This window comes from Chelonia mydas, chromosome 3 (assembly GCF_015237465.2).
Source record: "Chelonia mydas isolate rCheMyd1 chromosome 3, rCheMyd1.pri.v2, whole genome shotgun sequence".
Classification (NCBI taxonomy): domain Eukaryota; kingdom Metazoa; phylum Chordata; order Testudines; family Cheloniidae; genus Chelonia; species Chelonia mydas.
Window position 1 is genome coordinate 44651335 of NC_057851.1, and position 13605 is coordinate 44664939.

Here is a 13605-nt window from a genome sequence, read left to right on the forward strand (position 1 = left end):
TTTTACAAGTGGGCAGTTGGCATCATGGGTCAATAGGAGAAGGGCACAGACAGCTCTATAGTGAATAAGAGATGATGGGTAGGATGGGGACTGACTACGAAGAGATGTGAAAGTGGATGCTTTCAGCATACTATTGGCAATGCATACTGTGGCGTCTCACTGCCTCTCTAAGTGGTTTCATGTAGATGTTGAAGAGAGAAAAAGGAGGTATTATGGCTCTCTGTAGGACTGTGCAAGTAGCACTCAAATCCTAACTCATCATCACTCTGGGTTCTGCTGGAAAGGGACAACCCATTGTAATATTGCATCATTTTCTCCAGAGAGGTCATGCTGGTGGGTGAGGAACACTTGACGACACCTCTGTAAAAAGCTGCAAAGACGTCAAGTCGTATGACCACAGCAATATTGCCTGCATCCATAGCCATGTAAAGGGCATCTTTTTGTGCTATCAGAATTCTCTTTTTCCTGTAACAATATCTGAAAACCAAGTGCAAGTCACCTGGGAAATCCAGGATGTTGGCAGAGGTTACATGTTTTTGGAGCCTGAAAGTCTTTGCTTTCTCTGTGTTCTTGCTTCTGAATGGAAAGTTGGATAGGAGATGACAGTTTGAGAGGTCTTCTGGGTCCAGTGCTATCTTTTTGGAAATGGCATGGACAATTGCATTTTTAGGGGAAAATAATAACTGATTATTATTATTTCTAAAATGGCTGTGTAGATCTTAGCCTGAGTGGGATTGTATAAGATGGTTCGGAGTGGGAGAAATTGCATATAGCTTTGGTTTAAAGTAAAAAAAAAAAAAAAGAGCTTGACAACAGCTACTGTGAGTTGCTATGCTTCAGTTCATTCCCACTCACTGCAGTGTCAACTTCAGCTGAGTAACAGGACTTCTCAGTCTGCTTCTCTTCCAAGTTCAGAGAGTTTGTGACTGGCAGAGGCCTACCAAGGAGATATTTAACAACTCACTAAAATTCCAAATAGACTATGTTGGCGTTAAAACTAAGTCAACACAATACAGTATCTCCAGCTGAAAAATACTTTAGTTATTAGTGTACTTTGCTCACCTAGATATAAATGTGTGTAATGTGATAATGAGCTAAATGACTGGTGTATGTCTTATAATCAAGCAGAAATCCTCATTACTGCTTAATAATAAGGCATGCAAAACATTACAAAAGAGAACCTTTTAATCCACAGAGGTCCTTACCTGGATTATATAGACACTCTAAAACAGGGATGGCCAACCTGTCGCTCCAGAGCCACATGCAGCTCTTCAGAAGTTAATATGCAGCTCCTTGTAAAGGCATCGACTCCGGGGCTGGAGCTACAGATGCCAACTTCCCAATGTGCCGGGGGTGCTCACTGCTCAAACCCTGGCTCTGCCACAGGCTCTGCCCCACTCCACCCCTTCCCGCCCCCTCCCCTGAGCCTGCCGTGACCTCGCTCCCAGAGCCTCCTGCATGTCACAAAACAGCTGATCGGGAGGTGTGGGGAGGGAGGGGGAGGTGCTGATTGGCGGTTCTGCTGGTGGATGGGAGGAGCTGATGGAGGGCTGATGACATACTACTGTGGCTCTTTGGCAATGGACATTGGTAAATTCTGGCTCCTTCTCAGGCTCAGGTTGGCCACCCCTGCTCTAAAATATCCTAGTATTTTTATTTCTTTGAAGTAAAATTATTTCTTAAAGATTTAACATTTATTTTCGCTAGGTATTGATAACTTGAATTCCAAAATACAGACTGTAATAAAGTAATAATTATAATAATGGCTCATAGGAATGTCATAGACTATTTGTCTGCAGTTAACTGCTTAATGAATGATTTGACTGAGGTAAGTTGTTTACTTAAAGGTGACCTACAAAGCTTTTTCCAGATTGTTTACTTTTATAGCATAAGAAATTCCTGACCCACAAAGATACACTTTTTTGTCAAAACTCCTTTCACTTTTTTTAAAATTAGGGACTCTGACTCTTCTCTAGCCCACCATCAACCTCCACTTCAGAGAAAAACCAGAGTGAGCAGTAGTTATATTGGTGCTATTTGCATACCAAACAGATGGAAATATTTCCTCTCTTCATCACACTCACTTTCTTTATTCATTGCTAACTTATTTGAGTTAAAGCTGCTACATTTTTGTGATTGAACTTGGTTCAGTTCCTTGCCTCCCAGCCCAAAGAGTGTGGGAGGTGAAATCTCCCACACCAAGATTAGCTGACGCTGTAATTAAGTGATTAATATGTCTATGAAGTTTGTGATGTTACTATTTCACAGTAAACAAAGTCAGACACACTGCTGAGGCCAAAGAGTGAGACCCAAAAGAAAAACTGCATGGAGGAATTAATAACAAAAGAAAAGGGGGGTATTTGTAGTTACCCCCATATTTAGGTGACCTAACATTTTTACTTATAAAGGATTCTTGTGACTTTTTTTTTAGCAGCTGTTACTCCTCCTTGCTGGCATCAGGACTTTGAAGTTTGGCAGTGGAAAGCCCTCTGGTAGCAGAAGTGCCTTTTCTTTGTCACAATAAAATTCTGTTCAGTTTTTGCAGAGAGAGAAACTTTTGAGAATCTTTATTGCCTTTCTCTTTCTTGTGTCCTTTAGGAACATTTTTGCAGCCTGGCAAAATAATAACTAAATGGGATGCTTATTAAGAGCTGGGCTCAGGCTGTCACAAGTCCAGCAGCACCCAACATACTGGAAAAGCAGTAATGTGAGGGGGAGAGCTGGTCTGGGCTCCCCCTGATCACCTCCCAGACTCAGCATAAGGGTGCAGTTGTGCATTTACTCCTGGCTGCAGCCACCACGTGGGGCAGGAGCTCTCACGCTTCCATGGGGAGGGAAGAGAGAGAGAGCCTGGTTGGGCTTCTCTGACCAACCACTCTTCTGAGAACCAGCTCTTTCCTTCAGAACTCATCTTCTTCCACGGATAAAGCCTTACGCTGCTGCCGGCTAATGTAGTTACTCCTGTAGCTCAATCAGTAAAACCTTGTGCTGTGGTGCTAAAGGTTGGTTCAAGGGTCAAACCCCCCTGCTTTATGATTGGGGGGTTGTTACAGTAGCACATAATAGTAGTTGTTTCTATCTTTTTCCTTGAAAAGCAAAAACCCAAACTGGAAATTACATTATAAAAATGACATTAAAAGAATGTTCTTTAGGTTACAAAGTCAAGCAGTCAACCTTCATTCGTCTCCCTTGCGTGTATACATTATGATGCCAACTTTAATGACGTGAGCCCACATTATTTTTTTCCACTGGACACTATCTCCTTCAGTGTACAGGCTGGATGTACAAGAGGGTGGAAATAAGATTGCACAAGAACCATAATTCTAGAATATCTTAATGTGGGGAGGAATGTTAGAAAATTTTGAAAAAGCTGTGCAGATCAGTTTTGAAACTACAACTTACTGACAAACCTCAAGTAAGATGGTGACCAAAACAGCACAGATTATTTCAGATGGGGGTCTGACAAAGCATTAGTATTTACCAAATTAATTAGTTGCTATTTGTAAAGTAGTTTGAAGATGAAAAGCACAAATAAGTGCTAAGTATTATTTTTGCTAATACATACTTTGTTACTATCATTACAAAATACTTAAATAGATGTAAAAAGAAAAGGAGGACTTGTGGCACCTTAGAGACTAACAAATTTATTTGAGCATAAGCTTTCATGAGCTACAGCTCACTTCATTGGATGCATTCAGTGGAAAAGGATTTGGGTCTGTGTTAGTTAGAAAATTTGTTAGTCTCTAAGGTGCTACAAGACCTCCTTTTCTTTTTGCGGCTACAGACTAACACGGCTGCTACTCTGAAACCTTAAATAGATGTGTAACTTTACTCATGTGAATATCTCCATGAGACTTCATTATTTCAGTGGTTGCAGGATCTAGGTCTAAGTGGTGATCATTTATTTAATCACAGTCAACTACTGAAGCTAATAAACTCTTAGCACTATAAAAGACAATGGGCCAAATTCAGAAGTGATGTAAATCATAGTGAATGTGGATCTAAAGTGGGCCTGATTCTGATTTCATTAACCCTAGCATAAATCAGGGGCAATTCCATTTAAATCAATGGACCTAACACACTGCAGAATTGGTCTGAGAATAGAATCAGATGCTTGCCCATCAACTTAGCAGTTGTGTGTGAAATATTTGTTGTAGAAATGGGAATCAACATTCAGTTTAGTCTCTCCCCCTCCCCCATTTCTTGTTTTCATGCTTTAACAAGTTTAGCATCTGATCCAAAGAACTTTAAAGTGTTTCTATTGACTTCACAGGGTTTTGGATTAGGACTTCTTATCGCTCACTATCAACATAGTGGAGTCAACATATGTGATAGTGAACGTTGAATAGTAAAACAAAAAATCTTATAATTGCCCATGAGGAACTCTTACACACAGGCACTGTGCAGTTTGGACAAAATTGTAGAAAAATTATAGTTTGCCAGTTTTATCAGCTCTAGTGGATAAAGAGGCCTATCATGATTGCCATGCACTGGTGTCCTGTTGGACAGATGGAAGCACACCAAAAGGTCTTGCTCCTCTCACAAGGCCCTGAAATAATGTTTTGTTCATATCTGCTGTTGATCAGATACTGCTACCTGCTATATGGTATTCAAATGACCATGTCAAAATGCTTATTGTCACACTCTTAACCATTAATATCAGACTGTCCACCATGAGAAGAGAGAATGAAGATGTGACCTTTAGGAATATCACCCACATCAGGAAACCATTATGTGAGCTGAGTGAAGGTGAGCAGGGAGACATATGCAACTCTGACAATAAAAAAATAACTTTTTTTGTATGGGTGAGCAGGTGTGGGAGATTACATGAGATGCTGTTAAATGATCCACCTGTGAAACAATCTTCAAATAGTGCTTTGTTCATATCACAAGCTGGAATGATCTGTTTTGGTATCATTAATAATAATGCATCCTTTCACCAAAATATGTATGCTCCAATCTGTGTAACTTTTGAGATGAGCAACAAAATCTCCCCAGTTTAAGATAGATTATGGGAGATTTCTTTATGCAATATATTATTTATTCATATAAAATCATTTATTTTATTAGTATATACCAATCTTTGTATAGTGCTAATAACGTTATAGTAGTTTCTCCTACGTATTGGTCAAAGTCCAAGTGCTATTGCTCTCTTGCATGACATCTCAATTAAAGTTTTTTGCTTCCTACATCTAGGTTATAAATAATAGAAACTGGATATGACAATGTACTTGTTTTTTCCCCCACTTGTAGGCATTTTACATACCTTGTGATAAATAATAACTAATAATGTAGTTGGTCATCATTATACTTCATTATGTTCCTGAGGCAAGAGGTGGCCTTTCAAGTTCAGAATAGTTTTGTTCTTGTGTGCAACACATCTGAGAAGACATCAAGAGTTCATTCTGAGAGTTAATATGTTGTGTATTAAGGTCCTAAACCAAAAGCCATCAGACAATAGGACCCTATTCAGAAAGCTGCTTGGATTTTGAGAAAATTTGCACACGTACCATTTGCTTTACTTCTAAAATCTGTTAAACTTTTTGTTGTTGTTTCATTAGACTTCTGTTATATTCTGCCTTATATTGATTTACCATACATTTATAGCTCAGTACAGTGGTATACACTGTGCACTTTGTGTCTTTCAAACACACTTGCTCCCTAGGAGAGATTTTCTTTTTAAATTACATTCCCTTTTAGCAATGATAAAATATCATTTTCCATATCTGTAACTCCAACCATTTTACTATGTGACTCCTACATCTCTGGATTTTTTTTGTTCTGTTACAAAGGTGAATTAGCTTATCTTCCTAATTAATCATTGCTATGATTAGGCTTACCATCTTCACGTAAATATGACTGCTTGATCAAACTGATGTATAATCACATGTTTCATACATGGCAAATGCAAACAGAGTTCTAGGGGACGGTTTGGCTTTTAGGATGCCATTTAGCAATCCTCACTGCAAACAGCCGAAGGGTAGGGTGAGAATCATAAAGTGTTTGGAATTTAGAAACAGGTCTGAGCCAGGATACTATACAGGAAGAAGAATGGTGCAAGGTATTTAGGAATGATCCAACCAACAGGTAATGCAAGAGTTTTAAAATGATTCAAAGCTGTTAGATTTTTTTTTCTCACTAGTCAGAACAGAACATACTTAATTTAGTTTTTTCTCAATGCAACTGAAATACACAGAATCTGAAAGTTGACAGTCCTGGCAGGTTCTGAAATGAGGTGAGATGATTAAAGCTGCTATGCAATTACCAGCCTATATCAATTACTGTACTCACACAACAATCAGTGTCCTAGGCCTCACAATTCTGAATCCTAAATGAGTGCTTCATAATCCCATATTCTAAGCTTGTCTGCAGTGCTGTTTGAGACTGCACAAGGCATTGCCATGGATCCAACCTCTCTTGGCATGGCATGGAGGATTAATACCTATTCAATGAGACAGAGTATATCCCCAAATTCCTAATCCTGGCTTGTTGGGAGACAAACCACCATCCCCATTCATCTATAATCCATTGGTTGAGGGAGTGCTGATCTCACACATGCTGTGCAGAACAAGCCTTAGATTTTACTTGTATTCACCACCCAATAGACCCCTGTTAAGTTGCTAGGTCTGTCAGTATGTCAGTTTGGCCACTAGGATAAATATCTCAACTCAATTTAATCATATTTCACCTGGATAGTCAATGTTCCATAACCAGGTCTTTGCCATCAAGATGTACAATCTTTGTAACCCATACTGCTATGAGTCTGTGTGATTTAGCATAGAATGGGCAACCCTCCTTAACAGCCAACATTAAAAACTATGGATGGCAGCAGCCTCCTTAATTGTATCTTCTGTATAAAAACAATATAAGAAAGAATTTGTTGCTGCAAGTAGTGTCTTTTTGCTTGAGTCCATTTATATCCTAAATCTTTATAAATATGAACAGTAAATTCAATACTCATAGATAATGGAAAAGAGCTAATCTGATTTCATGCTATGAAACCCTGCCAGGTTAGCTAGATTCTGTCCAATGGCAAGTCAAACTGGAAACCATGGTACCTGCCAGAAGCTCTCTTTCTATGTTGGAATTGATTTTACAAACTTTGTTCATTTACCAATCAATTCAAGGATTTAAATTTCACATGTGGAATAAACTTGCTCCAGTATAGGTTAACAGTATCCAAATGTTATTTCAATTCTTAGCAAAACATTTACACTAAGAATAGAAATACCATTTTGTTACAGTCACATTAAAAATGAAGGAGCTTTAGACATCTCCTTTTGCACAGCACTGTAGCCTGATGTGTCATGCTTTGCCTTCACAGCCATAGCAGTTATTTTGTGATTTACTATATCAGCATAGTATATGACATCTCAGATTACACTGAGTCCAAGCACCGTTTTTTTTATCACTGTGCTTTTATCACCCCTTACAAAAATGTTTCTAGTCACTAAAAATTGTCTGACTGCCTTTGTACCACCTATTCTTCAGATATTGGTAGGCTTACGTAAAAATTCTTGAATGGAAATCCTTTGAGCTGAGACAGGTCACAACACTTCAGATTATTTCCCTATTAAAGAGTATGATTTTGTAAAAACAAGCATGAGGGGAATTTGTACCAACTTAATATTTTCCAAGGAGAGTATGACTAGAGTATAAATGAATTGCACTTGCCAAAAGCTATACCTGTGAGGAGCAGCATGGGCATTGACTAGAGAATGCAACTGCTATGGAATTCCCAAAGGGCTTCAACTGGATGCAAGTGGTTCCTTGAATCCCGCAAATTTGGGCAATAACTTGACCAACCCACAGCCACTGAACTGAATTATTTCCATAGACCACACAATCCACCCACTGATATTGGATTAAGATAATTAATGCTACTATCCTCAAATTCACTCTAAACTCTTGCATTTTATTGTAGGATATTTTTAATTTTTGGTGTCCTGTGCCTTTCATCCAGTGTTTCTATGGCAGAGCCATGAATAGCCAGTGTGGGCTGCTATAAGGCTTGCTGAGGAGTCACAATGTTGTGGGATACTTGTTTATGCTGGGATTTAGGAGCTACTTGGTCTGCCTGCTGCTACCTGAGACATGCTTCTCTCAAGTGATGCTGCTTGGAGCACCACCATTTATTTCTCATCCCAGCTACTAAGCGGGGGGCAGCTTAACTTTCATTCACTTTGAATTCTTGGTGGGTCCCCCTTTTCTAGTGGCTGTTAGAAGAAGCCATCCCAGTACAACCAGGAGCTCCACATCAGTTTGAGGACAGCTGGGGAGCATATAGTGACTTGATCTTGATGGTCTGTATTGTGGCCTGTACTCCAGCATGTGTCTCACCATCTCTTACTGTCTGGGGTGATACTCAATATGACTCTAATACCATGAGCTACCCGTGCTACAATCAGCTGCTCAGTTGTGGCTGCAGTTACTTATCTTTGGGACCTGTGATTGCTTTTCAGCCAGGTAAACCCCTTAATTTCAGGCATTTGTTTTGAAAATTAAGGGAATAAGAATTCACCAGCTGACTTTGGCTCCTGTGAACATATAACTTGCAAGTTTGTACTTTGAAAATTTACCCATAATGTCACTTTCAAGTCCTTTGCTTTTTCATTTCAATCAATTTCACGAGAAGGAACTTTCAAGGGAAGAGTTCCAAAACTCTTTTTTGTTGTATTTCTGAAGACAGAAGCTAAGATACGGAAACCTGGAGGAAGATTTGAGTATTTAACTGAATACCACTCCTGCCAAATCATTTATCAGGCCACATTCACTTTCTCCTAGTTTTATTGATCATTATGGTTTCTGAATTTGGTTTGTAAAATTGAATGAAAAATGTAAGGGTGCCACGACAAGTTAACTACTTCACAGCCATCAGAGCACAAGAACAGCTGCAATATCATTCTGCAATGAAGGCAAAATGGAGGATGTTTCGGGGTGGGGGGGGTGAAACACAACTTCAGGCAAGTAGAAGTAAGCAAATTTACTTTTTCCTACTAAACTAGTAATGATTTTGTGATTGGATATATAAACCCCACATTGGCCAGAAAAGGGTTAACGAGCTGCTGTGGGCTCAATCAGCCCACCCAGCTACACCTGCAGTAGGTGTCCGGCTTAGAGGGAGGGGTTAAAAAGGGAGAGCACAACTCAGTTGGGAACCATCTGGGAGGGAGAGCAGATCTCTACCTCTCACTCAGTGAGAGAAGCCTGGCTGGGGTGAGGAATTGTTCAAGAGACTGCTGTCCCTCAAAGCCCCTCTGAGGGAAGTTGGTCTGACCTGGGACAAGTGGGGTGATTAGCTACAAGTTCTTTGCTTGTTGTTACGGGGTAAAACTGCTGCAGGTGGTGTCCTGCCTTAAGGAGGTGACAGCCAAAGAAAGACCTCTTTGTTTTGTACACTCAACAGGTACCCAAGCAATGGCTTTCTGGGAGCCCAGGAACAATTCTGTCACAGGCTTATATTCAAACTAAATTGTACATACTAAATTGATAGCTGTTTATAATAATTATGTTTCTACTGACATGAATGCTACAACTTGGATGAGATTTTAAATTAAGGCAATAGGATGAAATCCTGGTTCTGTTGAAGTCACTAGCATAAATTCTACTAACTTCCTTTTCCTCCTGAAATCTTGACCCCCACTGAACAATTGGATGCACATGGCTAAGAAACTAAAACTGAAAACAACTCTTGCGAGGCATAGGTTGGACACCCCTATACTAATGCAAGCTGCCAGTGTGTTAGTATAATCAGCTGAGGTCCATTGATGTCTTGGAACAAAACACCTCCTCCACCCACCTGAGATCACCATAGTTCACAAACTCTGGCAGATGAAGCACATGGGCAGAACATCAAAAGACCAGTAGCATAAAACATTCCAGATTCATCCACAACAGCATAAACAACTTTTAGATAACTACACCACCGCAGTAAGAGGCAAAACAGGCCTGCTACTCATACAAGCAATTGGGCAGAATGATGGCCAGCAGAGCTAGGTCACATAGTGAACCACATAATCAACCCACACTGCACTGCCCAGACACAAGCACTGAGCACAATAAGGGCTGACCGCATACTTCACCTCCCGCCTAGTGTGACTCAATCACACATGGTGAAGCTCATGAAGACCTGAGAAATATTAGTCTCAATGTGTGAACTGGATTCATGTTCCTGCTGGCTACAGAGTGACTATGTCCACTAATGGAAACAGTCCATGCCTTCTTCAGAAAAGTATACCTGCCTTACTTTTTGAAGAATAAAAAAGTTATCCAGAAGCCAACATTCAACCCTGAAGATCTCTTCAGCTACTGTCCTGTCTCAACCTCTTATTTCAAAGGCAAAATAGATTAGAAAGTAGTGACACCAAGTTCCAGCAACAAGTAAGATCAGGTGATATCCTGGATGCCTCAAAATTGACACAGCTCTAGCATCAATAAATGATGGATGACCTTATGAGTATGGTCTTAAGCAAGATTTCTATGCCCCTACCTGTATGTGCATACAATGTAGTCACAGACAAAATATTCACCTTCCCTGAGACAAACACCATCAATAGAGGGCAGCTACACAACAGACAAGATCCTATGTGCATTTTCAACATACCGGATATGCAGTTATTGCTTGTGGCATGTTTCCTTTTCATGTACCCACTTGCAGCCTCAGTTAGGCAGTAAGACAGGGCTGAGAAGGAGTCACCAGGAAAAATCTTCAGCTGCAGTAAATCAACATAGACATTAAACAACAATGTAGATCAGAGTATCATGCTGATATGACTTCTTCCCTACCAGTTCTGAGTGTGGTTTCACCTACACACTGAACAGCAGCAATGGTAAAAGTAATTCCTACAGGACTCCATATAGGTGGACTCTGTAAGCTGATTACTGATTACTACCAATGGTTATTTTAATGACTCATAGCAACCGTGATAAAACAAGGAATTGAGCTAGTTTGTAGATACATCACAGCTTCCTTAAATTGGGCCAAATTCATGCATAGGGGCTGCCCCATCTCTAATCCTACTGTGGAGCACGGAGACCCGAAGGGGGTGTACAGAATGGTGGAGAAGAGGCTGTACCTGGCTTCCTCCCATGCATCAGTCAGCAGAGCAAAGCAATTTGTCCTTGGATGATTAATCTATACACAAAAAGGGGTGTAGTAGTGTGTGCCTGGGTGAACAGCCTGGGAACTCCAGGAAGCGGAATCCTTACTGCTACTCTCCCTGAAGCGGTGTTTCTGCTTTTCATATAGCATTTTGGGAATGGAGCAAGGAAGGGAGTATTACTTTTGTTTTAAGGAGGAGCACAGGTGTCATGGCTGCAAAGATAAAGGGAAAGGAAGTGCTGGAAACACTGAGTGTAGAGACATTAAACCTTTTAAAGCAAATTTTTGCACAGTCACCCTTAAATCTGGCTTTTCCTAACTTGAGTATTTGACTTTAATGTACATTTTTTAATGATCTTTGCATTTATGATTTACACAAGATGAGACAGATCCTGCTCTCATCACACTGGTGTAAATCAAGAATAATTCCATGGGGAATTACTAGTTACTGAGCGCTCTTGAAAATCTGGCCATTTAGGTGCCTAAATATTACACCTAATTATTGACACTTCTTATAAAAAAAATAAAATAAAAATCTTGGTCTATAGCTATAGTCAGTAAAACTTTGCTTTCCATTACAGAAGACAGGTTTCAGAGTAGCAGCCATGTTAGTCTGTATTCGCAAAAAGAAAAGGAGTACTTGTGGCACCTTAGAGACTAGCTACAGCTCACTTCATCGTTCCGATGAAGTGAGCTGTAGCTCACGAAAGCTTATGCTCAAATAAATTTGTTAGTCTCTAAGGTGCCACAAGTACTCTTTTTCTCATTACAGAAAAGAGGCTCTTGTAAAGGTGGAAATTTTGTATTTGCATCTTAGTGTAAAAACTGGTCCTATAAGTTTCTACACTTTTGGACCAAAAGAAAGCTCTACCTTACTTAATTACATTAAGGGTATTTCTGGATTTAGGTAACAATCCATGATGTGTGAGAGTTTGAAAGTTCTGTGTTTAGGAAATATGGTTTTAAAATACTTTAAAAAAATTCCTTTTCTCTTTGATTTGAGTCTTTAGGGTGACACTGATAAGATTAATTTCATTAGTTGCACTGAAATGTTTGATCAACTATTATCTTATCTGACTAAATATTTCATGCATGGTAGCTTATTTTTTCCTTTACTCTTAATGTTTCTATCGCTTCCATCTTTAGAACAGTGTAATAGACACTGAAATAATTTCAAGCCAATAAGAACCAGTTAATGCAAATAGGGTTCTTGGTTATTCAAATTAGCAGCCCCATGCTTTGTGTACAAATAAATAATATTAATAATAATGTCACCAACCATTTTAGCAAGATTGTGTTTGCAGGTATGATGGGGTGTACCAATCCCACACTGGGCAGCAAGGGATTAAAGGATTATTTTGGGCTCAGCCAGCCTCACCCTGCCACACCTGCAGCAAATGCTCCATGTGCTAGAGGACTGAAAAGGCAGGGAATTAATTCATTTTGGGGGCAGACCCACAGCTCCAGCAGAGCAGAGGGAAGCCTAAGACTCTGACATAGCCGCCTAAAAGGGCCACTCTGAGGGAAGGAAGGACCCACCTCAGAGAAAGAGGGAAGTATCCTGTGGACCTTGGACTTTAATAATTCCCCTTACTTATTGGGTTTCAGTTTCCTCACCATGGAAAAGCCTTGGACTAAGCTGACCGTAGGGGGGTGAACAAGAGGAAGAGGCCCATGGAGGACATAGCCCAAAGGGCCCTGGTTTGGAGCCTGGTGGAGTGGGAGGGCCAGGGCCTAACCCACAACCCCCTTGGCAGGCAGAAGTTGCAGCCATAACCACTAGGACACACTCCCCAAGAGGACCATTACAGTGGGATATAGTCTTTTCCACATGTAGTAGGCCAAAGCTGTGAAATGAACTCCCTCAGACTTTGGATCCTCACAAATCTCACCACCATCTCTTCCAAGAGCAAGCTTGCCTATTAAAATACATAGCAGTGTGTACACTTAAAAAAAAAATCCTAGCCCCCCTGCAACCCCACCCCCACCCCCCCAAAAAAACAAAAAAACTTCCTACCAAAGCAAACTACTAACCACACAATTCTCTCTCTGGAGACAGAATGAACTACCTTAATACATTCATGGAAGGCACGCAGATCCTACCGTGATGGGAGAGATATAAAACCTTTATAGAATAGAACAGAATGTTATTTCATTTACAATTCATATATGGTACAGTAAATTACTAGACTTGTAACAAATATAGGTGCAGATTCTTAAACCCCTGCAAACGTTGACCTTCCCATTGATGTCAAATTGACATTAAAGAGTACCATCTATGGAGTAAAATGCTACCCAAGGTGAATAAGGGTATTGGAATATTTCATTACAGCCTTTGTTGGGAAAATAGTTCTCAAGTCCTAATCTTAATTTGAAATTTTTTTTTGAAAAACATTCTTAGATATTTTATCAGGTGATGATCTAGCCTGTAGCAAGGAGGAGTATATTACCCTAGAGGAGCCTTGGATAGCAACTGCAATGGGTGACTTGCAGTCTCCCGCCTG